General features: G+C 46.2%; 1 pseudogene; it reads right to left on the reverse strand.

Annotated features, from left to right (window-relative positions):
• Positions 1–19,772, reverse strand: part of LOC123484410 — a 66,955-nt pseudogene that overhangs the window by 26,715 nt on the left and 20,468 nt on the right.

Below are 19,772 nucleotides of genomic sequence, written 5' to 3' on the forward strand. Positions count from 1 at the left end.
GGGGGTTGGTAACTAGGATAATATGGTTGCCGAGATACGGTTACCAGGATACGGTTACTAGGTTACTGTTACTAGGACATGGTTGCATGGATACTGTAACTATGATACTGTTGCTAGAATATGGTTACTTGGATATGGTTTCTAGGATACAGTTACTGGGATACCGTTGCCAAGATATGGTATGTATGACATGGCTACTAGGATACGTTTGCCAGGCTACAGTTACCAGGATACGCCCATTCTCCCCTACTGCAATACCTGTGTGAGTTTGTCCAGCTCTCCCAACCAGGCTCCAAACATTTTGTCCAGGTCCTGGTCTTCCTTATCACTGTCCTCCTCCTCTGCCCCATGGTCAGCTCATCGTCCGACATATCTGCCATCTGGAGGCACACACACAGAGTACCTCATTTGAATATAGAAATCACATTACAATCAAAATGATTAAAATATTTCAATTCACGTGCACGCACGCATTCGCACACACATTTACTAAGAGAGAATTCCATCACACAGCGGCAGCGATGAATCCACATCTTCACCAGCGCAACCTCCTTATCTGTTACCATGGCAACCGCCAAAAGAGCTCTATAGCGTGGAGGGATACGGCTGCGCAACAGCAGGAGGCTATTCCCTGTTGTGTCTGCCAGAGATACAGTATACCACGTGCTGGAGGCCTTTGGAAGGCCTACTAAGTTGAGCCAAGGCCTATTCCCCACAAGTGGCTGCCCATACTGGTTTAGCTGTGTTGTACAGCAGTGAGCACTGAAATGACCACATGACATGTTCCACATAGGCCCCACATCAATTCATAAACCCATCATACCTATGGTCAGACATTGGTGATAAGAGTCGAAGTCGAGTGTCAGCCACAGCCAGTCATGACCTTTGTCCCAAATGGCACCATATTCCCTTTATAGTGCACTAGGGCTCTGGTCAAAAGTAATGCACTATGAAGGGAATAGGGTGCCACTTGGGACGTAGCCATGGTATTCTGTATCACCGAGCCACATTGTGCCATCTAATGATAATGACAGAGCGCCCTCTTGTGGACAGATTGGAAACAGATGATTTTTGTTTAATTTCCCACCTTTTACACAGCTGGGATCGTGTGTAAGTAATGTGTAGTGTCATGACTCAAAGCCACACTGGTAGAACTTGAGCCAGTGACACTACAAGCCCTTTAAAGCCCCTAGGGGTGAGAGTGTGTGCACATGCGTCACCGAAGCCCCCACTTGAATTCCCTTCCCCTAACCACCAACCACAACTATGTGGCTTAACCAATCTCTGACATCACTCCTTCCTGATCCATTACAACCTCGGGCAGACAGAAGCATATTGGTGTGGTAGCTGACCCCTTCACATCCTCTTCTGATACTATTAAAAGTATCACCAGAGACCCCCTTCACATCCTGTCCCTATTGCATCACTTCCTGGTTGGATAGGGAGCCAGTTTAGTGGGGGAGTATTAGTGCCACACAACCTTAGGAATGAAAACACAGCATAGGATCTAGTCAGAGGAATGCCATCTTATCTTTATCTACTGGTAGGCTACATGAGGACATGGGGAGGCAGGGCCATGGCACGGTCGGACACAAGAAAACACTCCCTCACACATGGTCACATTACGCTGCCGGATGCCCGCGCGCATGCACACACACACACACACACAGTACCACTAAACTGTAACCACAGATTTAGTTTCAATAACTACGCCCCCTCTCTTTTTAACGCACGCACGCCCACACACACACACACACACACACACAGGCATTCTCTGAGAGCACAACTAGTGAGAGGTGACATAGAAACATGTCGCACGCACACACACACACGACGACATGGGATCACGGGCTCAATGGCACGGCAGCAGTGTGTGACAAAGTCACCTAAAGACACAAAGGCCCAGTCTTATCCCCACAACATCTGTGTTCCTCCAGTACATTAACCCCTACAACAGCCAGGGTTCAAATACTATTTGAAATCTTTCAAATACTTTGAATGTTTGCTCTAGCCTGCCTAGAGTGCCAGACTATGGGTTCCATTGCACCAGGAGAGCCCAATCAAGCACAAGATAAAGTATTTGAAATGATTTCAAATAGTATTTGAAGCCAGGTCTGATAGCAGCCCATTCAGATGGAACAGTTAGACTGTTAGAAGCTCAGGCCTAAGGTAATCTCATTGGTGTTCTAGGGGGTATAGTGTTTCCCCTAACCGTGCTGTGAGCCCTTGATGGGGGACTGTACTGTACCAGACAACAGGACCCTCCACAGGTACATAAGGGGGCTAGCCCCAAATTGACCCCTGCTTTTGATACTGTGTGTGTACTTGTTTCCCAACCTTAACAGGACCCCAATGTCCTAATAATTCACCTGAATGTCCTGACAGGGTAGGAAAACAACTATTTTTGAAAAGTCTGGACATTTTTCATGTCCTGAATTTGTTCAAATGCTATTTTAAGCTTAAGGGTTAGGTTTATGGTTTTGGGGTTAGGGTTGAGGTTGAGGTTAGAGGTTAGGGAAAATAGGATTTTTAATGTTCAAACCTTATTACTCACCAGAAAGTCCTGAAATTTCACAAAAATAAAGCTGTGTGTGTGACTCGCAAACTGATCCAAGATCAGCATTTTGAGCTCAATTGAAATTGTATCTGTACAATATCATTTTCTACAGCATCATGTTGGAGAGTGTGTGTGAGAGGTAGTGTAATCTAATAGCAATCTGTCTCAAAGAGAGGACCACTGTGTTTAAGTGTGGCGGGGGCAGTGGAGAGGAAGGGCTTTGAAAATCCCCTCACCTCTTATTCCCCTGAGAGAGAGAGCAGAGCGAGAGGAAGAAGCAGAAAAGACAGCGAGAGAGGAAGGGAGAAAGGCAGAGCGAGCAGGGAGGGAGGAGAGCGAGCAGGAGGAGGAGAGCGAGCAGGGGGGAGAGAGCGAGCAGGGGGAGGAGAGCGAGCAGAGAGGGAGGAGAGCGAGCAGGGAGGGAGGAGAGCGAAAGCAGGGAGGGAGGAGAGCGAGCAGGGAGGGAGGAGAGCGAGCAGGGAGGGAGGAGAGCGAGCAGGGAGGGAGGAGAGCGAGGGAAAGAAGAGAGAACAGGGAGGGAGAAAAGGGATAGAGAGAGAGAGAAAAAGGGCTGCTGTGCTGCGTTGCAGTTAGCATCCTGTGGTTACCCAGCCTGTGACTTGGGCCCTAGTTTGGCTGAGTGTGTGAGTGGGCCTGGTGGGCACTGGTACAGGCCATAAAACACACACACACACATATACCCTCACACACAACACACAAAGGTCATGCGTGCAAAATATGCCACACACAGCAGCTGGAAAGGAGTCTGTTTCGGATCATGAGCGGACACATTCAAGATACAGTGAGGGAAAAAAGTATTTGATCCCCTGCTGATTTTGTACGTTTGCCCACTGACAAAGAAATTATCAGTCTATCGTTTTAATGGTATGTTTATTTGAACAGTGAGAGACAGAATAACAACAAAAAAATCCAGAAAAACGCATGTCAAAAATGTTATGAATTGATTTGCATTTTAATGAGGGAAATAAGTATTTGACCCCCTCTCAATCAGAAAGATTTCTGGCTCCCAGGTGTCTTTTATACAGGTAACGAGCTGAGATTAGGAGCACACTCTTAAAGGGAGTCCTCCTAATCTCAGTTTGTTACCTGTATAAAAGACACCTGTCCACAGAAGCAATCAATCAGATTCCAAACTCTCCACCATGGCCAAGACCAAAGAGCTCTCCAAGGATGTCAGGGACAAGATTGTAGACCTACACAGGGCTGGAATGGGCTACATTACGGTGACAACAGTTGGTGTGATTATTCGCAAATGGAAGAAACACAAAAGTCCTGTCAATCTCCCTCGGCCTGGGGCTCCATGCAAGATCTCACCTCGTGGAGTTGCAATGATCATGAGAACGGTGAGGAATCAGCCCAGAACTACACAGGAGGATCTTGTCAATGATCAAGGCAGCTGGGACCATAGTCACCAAGAAAACAATTGGTAACACACTACGCCGTGAAGGACTGAAATCCTGCAGCGCCCGCAAGGTCCCCCTGCTCAAGAAAGCACATATACAGGCCCGTCTGAAGTTTGCCAATGAACATCTGAATGATTCAGAGGAGAACTGGGTGAAAGTGTTGTGGTCAGATGAGACCAAAATCGAGCACTTTGGCATCAACTCAACTCGCCGTGTTTGGAGGAGGAGGAATGCTGCCTATGACCCCAAGAACACCATCCCCACCGTCAAACATGGAGGTGGAAACATTATGCTTTGGGGGTGTTTTTCTGCTAAGGGGACAGGACAACTTCACTGCATCAAAGGGACGATGGACGGCGCCATGTACCGTCAAATCTTGGGTGAGAACCTCCTTCCCTCAGCCAGGGCATTGAAAATGGGTCGTGGATGGGTATTCCAGCATGGCAATGACCCAAAACACACGGCCTAGGCAACAAAGGAGTGGCTCAAGAAGAGGCACATTAAGGTCCTGGAGTGGCCTAGCCAGTCTCCAGACCTTAATCCCATAGAAAATCTGTGGAGGGAGCTGAAGGTTCGAGTTGCCAAACGTCAGCCTCGAAACCTTAATTTGGAGAAGATCTGCAAAGAGGAGTGGGACAAAATCCCTCCTGAGATGTGTGCAAACCTGGTGGCCAACTACAAGAAACGTCTGACCTCTGTGATTGCCAACAAGAGTTTTGCCACCAAGTACTAAGTCATGTTTTGCAGAGGGGTCAAATACTTATTTCCCTCATTAAAATGCAAATCAATTTATAACATTTTTGACGTGCGTATTTTTTTGGATTTGTTTGTTGTAATTCTGTCTCTCACTGTTCAAATAAACCTACCATTAAAATTATAGACTGATCATGTCTTTGTCAGTGGGCAAACGTACAAAATCAGCAGGGGATCAAATACTTTTTTCCCTCACTGTAGCTAGCTTACACAGAACCACTGCTGTGTGTGTGACCGTGCAGATTTACAGGCATGCACAGTTACATTTACATTTGACATTTTAGTCATTTAGCAGACGCTCTTATCCAGAGCGACTTACAGGAGCAATTAGGGTTAAGTGCCTTGCTCAAGGGCACAGACAGATTTTTCACCTAGTCGGCTCGGGGATTAGTACCAGCAACCTTTCGGTTACTGGCACTACGCTCTTAACCACTAAGCTACCTGCCGCCCAGTTACACGCACACACAGTCTTTCCACACTGTGTCTCTACAGCCGCCCATCCATCGCCCCCTTAAAACCCCTTGGCCATCACAGTCAACCATTTAGTTGGCATGGCCACCATATAGGTGATACACAATGTACAGTGAACAGTGCACACACCCGTTGTGTGTATGTAGTAGCTGTGCATGCGGAGAGGGAGGGAACAGGGTGGCAGTTGAGTGGGTCAGAACAGGAAATGGCCAAGATGTGCAGAATTCCTATTTTCCCCACACGGGCTGTTCCATAACAACGCCCAAGCCCAGCAGTCCATCAAACACAAGCATCGCCATGGTTACAGTGCCAGGGACAGGGCTTCTTTACAGCATGACATCATGGCTAACCGAGGAGGACAGGAAGAGGAAAAGAACAGAATGAAATAAGCCTCCTTTCTGTTTGCAAATACGCTGGTGGTGCACCCTATGGGCTCTGGTCAAAAGTAGGACACTATATAGGGAATAGGGTGCCATTTGGGATGCAGCCACAGAGACGAGAGATCAGCCACTGCCTGTAGTCTGAGCTGTACTTGGACAGCACTGCCCTTGCTGTAATACAATTATAGACACACCACTTTTTGGGTTGTTGTCCATAAGCTTTAAAACAGGGCTGCCAACTATTGAAGATAGGAATTCACACTCCAAGTTGTTGTTAATGTCATTAGCTCCATTCCTAACCAGGGGGTCTGGTGGTTTCCCCCCCAGGGGAAAACATCTGTTTTAAAGCTCATTTCCTGCAATTCTACATATTTTTACATGGCTAAGGCCCATGACCAGGGTGGATTTTGATTTTTTTTTTTATATCCCAGGTCAGGATTCTCAACGACTTGGTTTGAAGTTACTTTGAGATTATTTGGGCATGACATTTAGAGTATGCTAACTGGCGGACATGAAATTACATTGGTTTTTGGTTAGAAAATGCTAATACTAAGTTGGTGGCTAACCATGGGATGGATTTCAGTCTCTCCTTGTAAATATGTAATTCATTTGGGTGCGCTATCCCTTTACAATAGGACCATAGAAAACACTATGTTTCCCAAATACTTGCGGTTTGAATATGTTCATGTGACATTTGAATTCTACAAATTACCCCACATTCAAGAAATATCTAATGAATCTCAATCTTCAGGTGGTTGAGGATTATTTGCAAAACCTTGCAATCATCTTACTCTACATAGGCAAGATTTTTGGCATTTATGCCTACTGTTTCTGTCTAGCAGCTTGTGCACAATACTAAAATAACAATACCGGATATTTGAGGCAAGGCTCATTTCAATATAGCCTATTCTCATGACTTAGCCTACACTACCCGGCCAGTGTATTAGCTACACCACCCCATTCACGAAAATGGATCGCTCCTACAGACAGTGAGTAATGTGGCCGTGGCTTGCTATATAAAGCAGGCAGACAGGCATCCAGTTACTGTTCGATTGAATGTTAGAATGGGCAAAATGAGTGACCTAAGCGACTTTGAGCATGGTATGATCGTCGGTGCCAGGCGCGCCTGATCCAGTATCTCAGAAACGGCCGCCCTCCTGGGCTTTTCACGCACAACAGTGTCTAGGGTTTCCCGAGGATGGTGCGACAAACAAAAAACATCCACTCAGCGGCAGTCCTGTGGGCGAAAACAGCTTGTTGATGAGAGAGGTCAAAGGAGAATGGCAAGAATCATGCAAGCTAACAGGCGGGCCAGAAACATACAAAAAACAGTGCAGTACAACAGTGGTGTGTAGAATGGCATCCTGGAATGCACAACTCGTCGATCCTTGTCACGGATGGACTATTACAGCAGACAACCACACCGGGTCCCACTCCTATCAGCTAAAAACAAGAAACGGCTCCAGTAGGCACACGATCACCAACACTGGACAATTGAGGAGTGGAAAAACATTGCCTGGTTCGACGAATCCCTGTTCCTGGTGCGTCATGCTAATGGCAGAGTCAGGATTTGGCGTAAGCAGTATGAGTCTATGAACCCATCCTGCCTGTTGTCAACGGTACAGGCTGGTGGCGGTGGTGTATCGCCTTCCAACCTGCAGCAAGAATTCAGGCTGTTCTGGAGGCAAAGGGGGGTCCGACCCAGTACTAGATGGGTGTACCTAATAAACTGGCTGTTGAATCCAGGTGAAAGCTATGATCCAGGTTAAAGCTATGATGTTTTGTACTGAGTGTACAAAAAATTATAAAAGTATGGGGAATAACAGTAGCATTCTTGCAGTAGCGTTCCCTCCTTCGCTCGCTCCCTCCTTCCTTCCTTCCCTCGCTCCCTCCTTCCTTCGCTCCCTCCTTCCCTCCTTCGCTCGCTCCCTCCCTCCCTCCTTCCTTCGCTCGCTCTCCCCCCTCCTTCGCTTGCTCGCTCCCTCCCTCCCTCCTTCCTTCCTTCGCTCCCCCCCTCCTTCGCACGCTCTCCCCCCTCCTTCGCCGCTCTCCCCCTCCTTCGCACGCTCTCCCCCCCTCCTTCGCACGCTCTCCCCCCCTCCTTCGCACGCTCTCCCCTTCCCTCCCTCGCACGCTCTCCCCTTCCCTCCTTTGCACGCTCTCCCCTTCCCTCCCTCGCACGCTCTCCCCTTCCCTCCCTCGCACGCTCTCCCCTTCCCTCCCTCGCACGCTCTCCCCTTCCCTCCCTCGCACGCTCTCCCCTTCCCTCGCACGCTCTCCCCTTCCCTCGCACGCTCTCCCCTTCCCTCGCACGCTCTCCCCTTCCCTCGCACGCTCTCACACTTTCTCTGCCTCCCTGTGTCTCTTTCTCTCTCCCCCCTGCATCCCTCTCTCTCTCCAGGCCAGTGTCTATGAGAAGCCCGAGCATGACAGTCCCTCATCTGTCTCCCATCACTACCAGGGTCAGCGCTGGGGCCACCTCAGGGTTCAGAGGTCAACCCACTGGGGCTGTTGTGGTGTTAAGCCTCTGCCATAGTGGGAGGGGTACACAGGAAACACACACACATCTGCCCCACACTAGGCCACCAGTTTGGGTTGGCCTGTGCCTCTGAAGAGAAGAGAGCAAAGAGGGAGGAGAGAGAGAGGGGGCTGTTCTGGAAAAGCACTGATCTAAATTAAAGAAAGCAATGGCTGGCTTCCAGTGCTTAACCATGAGGCCGGGAATAGAGAACAGAACACAGACTGTCAATGTACTGTTGAGTGCTCAAGCCGGACTAGGGGGAAGAGTGTTTCATATAGAGAAGGGACAGGATGTGATGTTGTTGGCCTATGGAGGGTCAAAAGTCAGCGTCATCAAAGGTCATACATAGGATGGTCACTGACAGTCAAGTCAGGAGGTGTGGAACCATAACCTATAGCCAATAACCACACACACCCACACGCCGTAGAAATGTGAATTTGAAACACTACATACATTAATGACGGAGACAAATACAGGCCGATATTATGTAGCATGTAGCCTAGTAGGAGAAGTAGAATAGTGTTCAACCAGGGTGTTTGGTTGACTTCTGTGTAATCTGTAGAGAAATCAGCTAGCCACCCATGCTTCACATGCAAACCAATTGATCCTATATAAGTGTATTTGAGAGAGGGAGGGAAGGAGAGAGATAAGAAGCAGCAGATAGCCCTAGCGGTTAAGAGCGTTGGCAGTAACCGAAAGGTCGTTGGTTTGAATCTCCGAGCTGGCACGTTGGGGAAAAAAATCTGAAGTTCTGCCCTTGAGCAAGGCAGTTAACCCCCAACAACAACTGCTTCCCGGGCGCCAATGACGTGGATGTCGATTAAGGCAGCCCCCCACACCTCTCTGATTCAGAGGGGTTAGGTTAAATGCGGAAGACATTTGAGTTGAATGCATTCAGTTGTGCAACTTACAGTGAGGGAAAAAGTATTTGATCCCCTGCTGATTTTGTACGTTTGCCCACTGACAAAGAAATGATCAGTGTATAATTTTAATGGTAGGTTTATTTGAACAGTGAGAGACAGAATAACAACAAAAAAATTCAGAAAGACGCATGTCAAAAATGTTATAAATTGATTTGCATTTTAATGAGGGAAATAAGTATTTGACCCCCTCTCAATCAGAAAGATTTCTGGCTCCCAGGTGTCTTTTATACAGGTAACGAGCTGAGATTAGGAGCACACTCTTAAAGGGAGTGCTCCTAATCTCAGTTTGTTACCTGTATAAAAGACCTTTCCACAGAAGCAATCAATCAATCAGATTCCAAACTCTCCACCATGGCCAAGACCAAAGAGCTCTCCAAGGATGTCAGGGACAAGATTGTAGACCTACACAAGGCTGGAATGGGCTACAAGACCATCGCCAAGCAGCTTGGTGAGAAGTTGACAAGTTGGTGCGATTATTTGCAAATGGAAGAAACACAAAAGAACTGTCAATCTCCTTCGGCCTGTAGCTCCATGCAAGATCTCACCTCGTGGAGTTGCAATGATCATGAGAACGGTGAGGAATCAGCCCAGAACTACACGGGAGGATCTTGTCAATGATCTCAAGGCAGCTGGGACCGTAGTCACCAAGAAAACAATTGGTAACACACTACGCCGTGAAGGACTGAAATCCTGCAGCGCCCGCAAGGTCCCCCTGCTCAAGAAAGCACATATACAGGCCCGTCTGAAGTTTGCCAATGAACATCTGAATGATTCAGAGGAGAACTGGGTGAAAGTGTTGTGGTCAGATGAGACCAAAATTGAGCTCTTTGGCATCAACTCAACTCGCCTTGTTTGGAGGGAGGAGGAATGCTGCCTATGACCCCAAGAACACCATCCCCACCATCAAACATGGAGGTGGAAACATTATGCTTTGGGGGTGTTTCTCTGCTAAGGCGACAGGACAACTTCACCGCATCAAAGGGACGATGGACGGGGCCATGTACCGTCAAATCTTGGGTGAGAACCTCCTTCCCTCAGCCAGGGCATTGAAAATGGGTTGTGGATGGGAATTCCAGCATGACAATGACCCAAAACACATGGCCAAGGCAACAAAGGAGTGGCTCAAGAAGAAGCACATTAAGGTCCTGGAGTGGCCTAGCCAGTCTCCAGACCTTAATCCCATAGAAAATCTGTGGAGGGAGCTGAAGGTTCGAGTTGCCAAACGTCAGCCTCGAAACCTTAATGACTTGGAGAAGATCTGCAAAGAGGAGTGGGACAAAATCCCTCCTGAGATGTGTGCAAACCTGGTGGCCAACTATAAGAAACGTCTGACCTCTGTGATTGGATAGGGTTTTGCCACCAAGTACTAAGTCATGTTTTGCAGAGGGGTCAAATACTTATTTCCCTCATTAAAATGCAAATCAATGTATAAAAAATTTTACATGCGTTTTTCTGGATTTTGTTGTTGTTATTCTGTCTCTCACTGTTCAAATAAACCTACCATTAAAATTATACACTGATCATTTCTTTGTCAGTTGGCAAACGTACAAAATCAGCAGGGGATCAAATACTTTTCCCCCCCTCACTCTAGGTATCCCCCTTTCCCTAAGGGAGAAAGACTGGGTGCAAGGAGAGATGAGGATTAATAGAGAAGTAGAGAGAATGAGGGAGAGAATGGAAGGAGAGTTAGGTGAAAGGAAGGAGAGAGAATGAGGGAGAGAGGGAATGAGAGGGAGGGAGGGAGGGAATGAGAGAGAGGGGAGAAGGCATTAGGACAATTCCACGCTAACAGAATGATGCTGAAACTCAGATTTTTCATTTAAAAATGTATGTACTGAAAGTTAATTAATGAAGAGACCGCAGAGTTCCATCTGATCTGTGATGTAATGGGCAATTCTACAGTAACAGATTTGTCCCTTTTAAATGTATATCCTATGTCAAACAAAGAACAATGATTGCAAAGTTCAACAAACCACAACTCTATGCACAAGGACGACTTTTAACCAAGGACGACACAAGGACGACTTTTAACCATTTCCACAGAGCATTTTACAAAAACACATTTATTTGAAGAACAGTGCAGATGCAAAGTTTGGTAACAGAACAACGTTTTGTGCTGTTTGTGTTGTCATTCTGTTACTGTGGAATTGCCCATTACATCAAAGATAAGGTTAATGTGGAACTCTGCAGTCTCTTCGTTAATTCACTTTGCATCCTAGTAGGATCAGAACATAGTTGTTTATTTGGTTTGTTCTCAGCCTTGTCCTGGGTCCTGTTCATTAGAGCTTACTGGAGCAGAACATTTTGCAACGGAAAATGAGTGTTTCTTGTTTCTCTCTGCCGTTTTGTGCCCACTGAACAAGACCATGGTTAGCGTGAATGCAAGTGGGCGCGCACACACACACACACACTCACCTTTCTATACTACCTTCACTATCTCCAACACAGAGGATTGTTAACCCTTCAATGATTCAAAAAGTGGAAGCAGTAGAGTTGGTGACTATGACGTAAGCTGTATGAAAACACTATTGTGCCATTATGAGCAATGGCTGAATAGATGTTTCAATAAACCAAACTTCTAAATGGGTGTGGATGTAGTCTAATTTTGGCGTCAAACCCCACCCACCCACACAATGCTCACACACACACAACCAACTCCTGTGTGTGTGTGTGTGTGTGTCTGACGCAAGGAGGACTGAGGGGCTAATAAAACATTGGCGGCAGTGACACATTGTCTCAACAGCTTCCTCCATAGAAAAACATGACAGCCAGACACACAAACACACACCAACCCATAATATTTTTTCTCACTCTGCAACTCATTTTCTCTGTCTCTCAAAACTTCAAACTCCATCCTGACCCCAATGTAGATAAGAGCCTTTTCAAGTCCAAAAATACATCAACATCACATCGTATCATGATGAATGAATTCTCAAAAGGAGAAATATGCTCTCATTACAACAATGGTAACATTTTGGGAAAATCAGCTACAGGGAAAGTTAATAATAATAAATGGCAATTAGAAAACACTTTATCCTAAAAGACTTACAGTCATGCATACATACATTTTACTTACGGGTGGCCCCTGGAATTAAACCCACAATCCTGGTGTTGAAAGTGCCATGCTCTACCATACAGGGTGAGTAACCGTCTAATATTATGTTGTCTTACATTAAGTTGTAAAATGCTGAATTTCCCCTTTAACCCCACTATGCCATTCTGGAGAGGTAGATGAAAAAAGAGGGGGGCATTCCTGTGAGTTTGGTAGGGCTCAACTGTATTCTCCTGAGGGGGTGGACCAAAAATTAACACCAAGAACAAATAAAACATTTAGGGAAGCCTGCTGGGTTACGAATAACACACCAGTGTGTGTGGTAATGGCCCATTACAGAGTGGGTCCCATATTCCCAGCACCGCTAATTGTCCCCTGGGAAGTGTGTGTGCGCATCTCAAACTAAGGCTGCTATAGATGAGTGGTTCGTTTTTCCTTACCATGAATACATGCACACGAGTCTAGTCTATTACATTTAACACTGTGGCTAAATTTAGAAAGTCTGATTCAACAGCTTTCGACACCCCTCGTACCCCCCCCATGTCACAATAACCCCCACCGTTCCTGTGGGTGAGTCACCCCTGGTCCTAAGACCTGTTCTGGAGAGGAACATGGCTAAGGGTGTGGCTGGACTCTCCCAAATTGTAGGCGGGGGTGGGGGGGGTTATGGCTGTGTCCAGAGCAGTGCTCATTTTCTTTTTCACCCCTCTCTATCCCATCTTTCTTCCCCTTTCTCGCCCGCTCTCCCTAATCCCCTCTAGTCAAACAGGCCTCATCCACCATGCTCAGACAGCCAATGAAAAGGGGCCAATTTGCACAGTGCTGGAGGGGCTAAGAGAACATTAAACATAGCCTGAGAACGTCATCAGTTCATAACTGTAAGACTACTGTCTATGGCTAGTAGGCTACATACACACCATATAGTGTGCGAAAATGAGAAAATCGTCTCCACACTGGCTATGAAAGAGTTCCATTGACAAGAACACGGCAACAGCCTAAAATAAAATGTGGGTGTGGATCACTCCTGGGCCCGTATTCAAAAAGTGTCTCGGCGGAATGCTGATCTAAGATCCGTTTTTCCTTTTAGATGATAATGAATAAGATGACATGTACAGGGAGGACCTAATCCTAGATCAGGACTCCTAGTCTGAGACGCTTTATGAACACAGGCCCTGGACCCTTTGTGCTCTGTGATCCCTGGCTCTCAAAGCTATGTGGGACATCGAGAAGAGGGGAGAGTAAATCGAGAGGAACTTACTCCAGGGCCAAGGTCATGTTCATTAGGACATACCGTAGCATAGCTTTTTCAACAGAAAAATACAAAACAAGTGTTTCTTATTGACCTTGCGTCGACTAACACCATATATCAACATCCCCTGGTAATATCAATGGGAAAACCGCACAACTGACATACAGCCTAAATATATCAACAAAATGCATAAAATGAAGCAGAGATCTAATCCAGATATATTTTGCCATCTTTGTACCAGTAAAGGAAGCTAGAACAAAACACTTCCTACAATAGGCAGATAAAGGGAAGGATGGGGGAGTGGGAGAGAGGAGGACAGCAATGGAGAGATGGTGAGATGATGGGGGAGGGAATAGACAATTAGAATATGAGTAGGGGGAGGGTCAGAGACTGACAAAACAGCATCAGTCAAGCACGACTGACAGCCAGCAGGCAGAGAGGAAGAGAGGAGGAGAGGAGAATAGAAAGAGTATAGGAGGAGAGGATCACACACAGTGACTCTGGCATACACAGCCAATTTAACAGGAGGGGAGAGAGAGAAGAGAGAGAGAGAAAACATACTAACAGAGATAAAAAAAGGGGAGAGAGAGAAGGAGAGAGATGTATGACGGGAGAAAGAAAGCAAGACAAAGACAGAGGGAGACGGGAAAAGAAAGAAAGAACGAAAGGGAGAGAGAGCGAGGAGCTGATCAGCTGATATGTTCCCACCCAAAGGCAGCAGCTAGAAGTCAGCTGGTGTGTGCAGCAGTCAGCAGGTTTCTCCATAGTAACAGCAACAGCCCTACCAACAGCCCTACCCCCATAGCAGCCACCTAACTGTGCAAATACAGTGCCTTCAGAAAGTATTCACACTACTGGACCTTTTCCACATTTTGCTGTGTTACAGCCTGAATTTAAAATAGGTTAAATTAAGATTGTGTCACTAATCTATCTACAATACCCGATAATGTCAACGTGTAATTATGTTTTAACAAATGTTTACAAATAAAAATGTTTAAATCAATAAAGAGTCAGTAAGTATTCAATAATTTTGTTATGGCAAGCCTAAATAAGTTCAGGAGTAAACATTTGCTTAACAAGTCACATAATAAGTTGCATGGACTCACTCTGTGTGCAATAATAGTGTTTAAATGATTTTTAAATGACTACTCCATCTCTGTACCCCACACGTGTTGTTGTTTTTAAATCGCACTGCTTTGCTTTATCTTGGCCAGGTCATATGGATCGCAAAGAAGGCACCTATTCGTAGATGGGTATTATTATTAATAGCCATTATTATTTTAAATTTTACAATTTAGAAGGTGTATCAATACACCCAGTAACTACAAAGATATAGGCGCTCTTCCTAAATCAGTTGCCTGAGAGGAAGGAAATAGCTCAGGGATTTCACCATGAGGCCAATGATGATTTTAAAGATTTTAAAGACTTTAATGGCTGTGATATGAGATAACTGAGGATGGATCAACAACATTGTAGTTACTCCACAATACTAACCTAATTGACAGAGGGAAAAGAAGGAAGCCTGTAAAGAATGTATCCTGTTTGCAACAAGGCACTAAAGTAATACTGCAAAAATGTGGCGAAGAAATGAACAAAAAGCGTTATGTTTGGGGCAAATCCAACATCACTGAGTACCACTTCATATTTTCAAGATTGGTGGTGGCTGCATCATGTTATGGGTATGCACGTCATCAGCAAGGACTAGGGAGTTTTTGGGGATAAAAATAAATGGAATAGAGCTAAAAACAGGCAAATTCCTAGAGGAAAACCTGGTTCAGTCTGCTTTCCAACAGACACTGGGAGACAAATTCACCTTTCAGCAGGACAACCTAAAACACAAGGCCAAATACAGTGCATTCGGAAAGTATTCAGACCCCTTGACTTTTTCCACATTTTGTTACGTTACAGCCTTATTCTAAAATTGATTCAATTGTTTTTTCCCCATCATCAAATAGACACACAATACCCCATAATGACAAAGCAAAAACAGGTTTTTAGATTTTTTTGCAAATGTATTCAGACCCTTTACTCTGTACTTTGTTGAAGCACCTTTGCCAGCGATTACAGCCTTGAGTCTTCTTGGGTATGACGCTATTAGCTTGGCACACCTGTATTTGGGGAGTTTCTCCTATTCTTCTCTGCAGATCCTCTCAAGCTCTGTCAGGTTGTATGGGGAGTGTCACTGCACAGCTATTTTCAGGTCTCTCCAGAGATGTTTGATTGGGTTCAAGTCCGGGCTCTGCCTGGGCCATTCAAGGACATTCAGAGACTTGTCCTGTGTGCTTAGGGTCGTTGTCCTGTTGGAAAGTGAACCGTCGCCCCAGTCTGAGTTCTTCAGCGCTCTGGAGCAGGTTTTCATCAAAGATCTCTGTACTTTGCTCCGTTTATCTTTCCCTCGATCCTGATTAGTCTCCCAGTCCCTGCCGCTGAAAAACATCCCCACAGCATGATGCTGCCACCACTATACTTCACCGTAGGGATGATGCCAGGTTTCCTCCAGACATGACGCTTGGCATTCAGGCCAAAGAGTTCAATCATCAGACCAGAGAATCTTGTTTCTCCTGCTCTGAGAGTTCTTTAGGTGCCTGTTGGCCAACTCCAAGTGGGCTGTCATGTGCCTTTTACTGAGGATTGGCTTCCATCTGGCCACTGTACCATAAAGGCCTGATTGATTGAGTGCTGAAGAGATGGTTGTCCTTCTGGGAGGTTCTCCCATCTCCACAGAGGAACTCTGGAGCTCTGTCGGGTTCTTGGTCACCTCTGACCAAGGCCCTCCACCGATTGCTCAGTTTGGCCGGGCGGCCAGCTCTAGGAAGAGTCTTGGTGGTTCCAAACTTCTTCCATTTAAGAATGATGGAGGCCGCTGTGTTCTTGGGAACCTTCACTGCAGAAATCTTTTGCTACCCTTCCCCAGATCTGTGCCGACACAATCCTGTCTCGGGAGCTCTACGGACAATTCCTTAGACCTCATGGCTTGGTTGGTTTTTGCTCTGACATGCACTTCAACTATATAGACAGGCGTGTGCCTTTCCAAATCACTGAGCTATTATATAGCTCCGCTAAATGGCATATATTATATAATTAATTTCCGTTTGCATGGTCTTTGAAAATGCTAATTAATATGGCAATGTATGCTGCAGGAATAAATAGGCATTTATGTATGATGATAACCACTAGCTATGTAACCATAGACTATCTCATATCAGAAGGTTTATCATTAATATCCTTGGGTAATGAGTAACATTGTTTCCAATCTCATAACAACCATCAGTTTGTTCATCGTGGGCAAATATCTTTGCTGGGTTTGATTTTCATATTGGGCAATCATCGCTAAGCCAATTTAGACAGAGAAAGAGACTACTCACTAGGGTAAAAAACAGTCACACAATGGAAGTACAGTCACCCAGCACAGAAATAACCCATGAATGTGTTAAAAGTCCTCAATCTCCTTGCAGAGTAACACTAGCTTGGCAGCTAGCATGTCGGCTCAATAACAATGTTGCTGTACGTTTATAATTGTACTATTCGGTCTCTTTTACTAGCTATCCTAGTATTTCAGTATCAGTGTCTAACCGTGGTGTGTCTATAGTAGACATCTTGTGCGTAACACACACCTGTTTGGGAACAAAGAGCACAGTGGGTATAGAGCTGTCCAACCACACCTGACCTGTGCACATGGGCTCAGTGTCTCCTTATAGGCAGACAGACCGAGACCACAGACTGGCACCACAGCACAGATCCCAGAACAGCTGAGAATGTCCTCATTAATCCAAGCAGCCCCAGCTCCTGCCAGCTGCTCCAGCAAGCCCCTGACCTCATGACCTCTGTCAGCTGGCTGGGAATTGGTTATTGGTAACTGGCACATTGCACACACGCAAACACACAGTCTTGTCTTGTTAGGCCTCCTGACTCTAGCAACTGTCGGTAGTGTGTCACTGTCCATTCGTCTGTCTGTCCGTCAGCAGTGCCACCTCACGTCCGCCACGCTACCTCCGGCGTTACGACCACTCCACACCTTCCATCTCTGGCGTCCCATAATATTCAGGAATGCCAGCCTGCCCTGAAGGGTGTACAACACCCCCCCACAACATACACATGGAATTTGGGACGTACCCATATATACACGCAAACAACTATACTGTTCCCCGCTAGTTTATTTTCAGCTCCCGAGGGCTTACTCTCCATCTTCAAGAGTCAGATTCCCTCACCACCAAAGGGGATTGTTAGCTTTTAAAGGACAGACAAACACACAGTCAAAGTCACGCACACATGTACACATGCAAACACACCCTTTGATAGCGCACAATTCATGTGTTTTGTATCATCTCCATGGAGACAATAGAAACAATAGCATCCTGCCAGTCAGTAGTATATGTCTGTCTATAGTGATACACTTCACCCCAAACCTCCCCTCCCCAATCCTAACCTTAACCATTAGTGGGGGAAATGCTAAACTGATCCAAGATCAGCGACTAGGTGCAACTTCACCCTACATCCCATATAACCTTAAAGGAAACTGGAAAAGGGGTTAGTTGGTGTAAATTACAGGCCACCGTCCCACTTATAAACACCCAAACACACCCCAGCTAATTAGCCTGCCTAGATAAAACACACGACGATCACGAGTGCTTCTTCCCTAACAAAACTGCTGTGTAGATTGAGTGTGTGCTGTGCTATGCTCAGATGTGTGCACTCGAGCATACATATGCACTCGAAAGCACACACACACACCCGCACCCTGAGTGACAGGGCAGAGTGGGGCTGGTACTGTATGTTTTGTTTACTATAAAAAGGTCCACTTCAGAAGGTTGCTTGTGTGTGAGTGTGTGTGTGTGACGCTCATGGAGTCTACTCTCATCCCCACAGTGAAAGCATCTCATCCTCAAGGAATTAGTATAGGTCTCTAAATACACTGACATGGCACATGAATCCTTCCCCTCACCCCTATTTGTCACACATACTTTCCTACCTACTATTTTCCCATCCTACTGATGTATTTTTCCTCTTTATTTAGACAGTTAGGAATGTAGATGTAGGCTACAGTTGTAGAAGGAAGAATGTGAGAACGTGTTTGGGGTAGGATTGGATTCCATGTTGCTCCTGGACAAAACGTGCTTGGTAGACTGCAGCACTACTGCTACACCACACTGCTTTCCTACCTCTTGGTTCTTGGGGACCCAGAGGGGTGCACGTTTTTGTTCTAGTCCAGCACTAACACACCTGATTCGACTTATGAAAGGCTCAATGATTAGTTGGGTCGGGTGTGTTAGTGCTGGGCTAGAACAAATACTTGCACACCCTATGGGTCCCCCCCTCGAGGACCAGGATTGGGAGACACACACCGCCATGAGGACAGTGTGAGAGCCAGGAGACACGGAGAGCAAGTTCTCCACAGTGGTGGTGGAGGGGACACAAGACTGCGCAGGACACACAAACTCTCAGAGCATGCATGACAATTCACTTTAACAGTACTTCTCCCCTTCCCGAAACAGGCCGGGTGCGGGGAGCAAACTTCTTCACTACACCCACTAGGCAGCCACACAGAGACTAAGTCCCAAATGGCACCCTATTCCCTACATAGCGCACTACTTTGTATGTATGGAGTAGGGTGACATTTGGGACACATCAAGACATCATTCCAGTCCACCCCTTCACATGGTTCCACTTTAGCCTGGAATTATCCCCGACCCAAAGACAAGATCCTCGCCTTAACCCCTTTTTCATTTTGACCCGATTTACGAGGCTAGCTAAGGGAGGCTTCGCCTGGGCCCCCTGGCTGCGTTTAATTCCAGGAAGATGTTCCCTCCTTTCTGCCCTCGTTCACTCCCCTTCATGGATATGAGAAAACTGGGTGGGTGTAAAGCAACAGCTCCACCCAGTTTCCACCATATTGCTTTCACATATACAGTCCTATCAGATCTGTGAAGGCGAGTGAATGAAGGCAGAAGGGGAGGGAACATGTTCCTGGGATGAAACGCAGCCCCCTCTCTCCCAACTCCCTCCCCTGCCTGTCCTCTGTCTTTCCTGGGTCTCCTCTTCAACTTACAGAAAAACAGACCACGATTGAAATAGAATAACAGAGCATTGGCTTGAATGGGAATGGCCATTCTAGTAATTATATTTCTATGAGCAAGAGCCTCTCTTTCACTGTTGAGATTCTGTCAGAAGAGTCCATGACTGGTTCCAATGGCTCACTGAGTTAGAGCATGGTGTTGGCAACACCAGGGTTGTGGGTTCGATCTTCTAAAATGTCCATATTATTATACAATAACTACAGGAGTCAGAAAGTCTCTATTGAAAGAATAGGAATGGGAGCCAATGTACTGGCTAGCCTGGTAGTTCCAGATTGGTTTGTGCCGTCTTGCCAAGTCCTATTGTCGTCAACTAACATCTACGACCACCTAGCTATGTAGTGGTGGCTGGTAACTGACTAAACATCAGG

This window comes from Coregonus clupeaformis, unplaced genomic scaffold (genome assembly GCF_020615455.1).
Source record: "Coregonus clupeaformis isolate EN_2021a unplaced genomic scaffold, ASM2061545v1 scaf0305, whole genome shotgun sequence".
In the NCBI taxonomy this organism is placed as follows: Eukaryota; Metazoa; Chordata; class Actinopteri; order Salmoniformes; family Salmonidae; genus Coregonus; species Coregonus clupeaformis.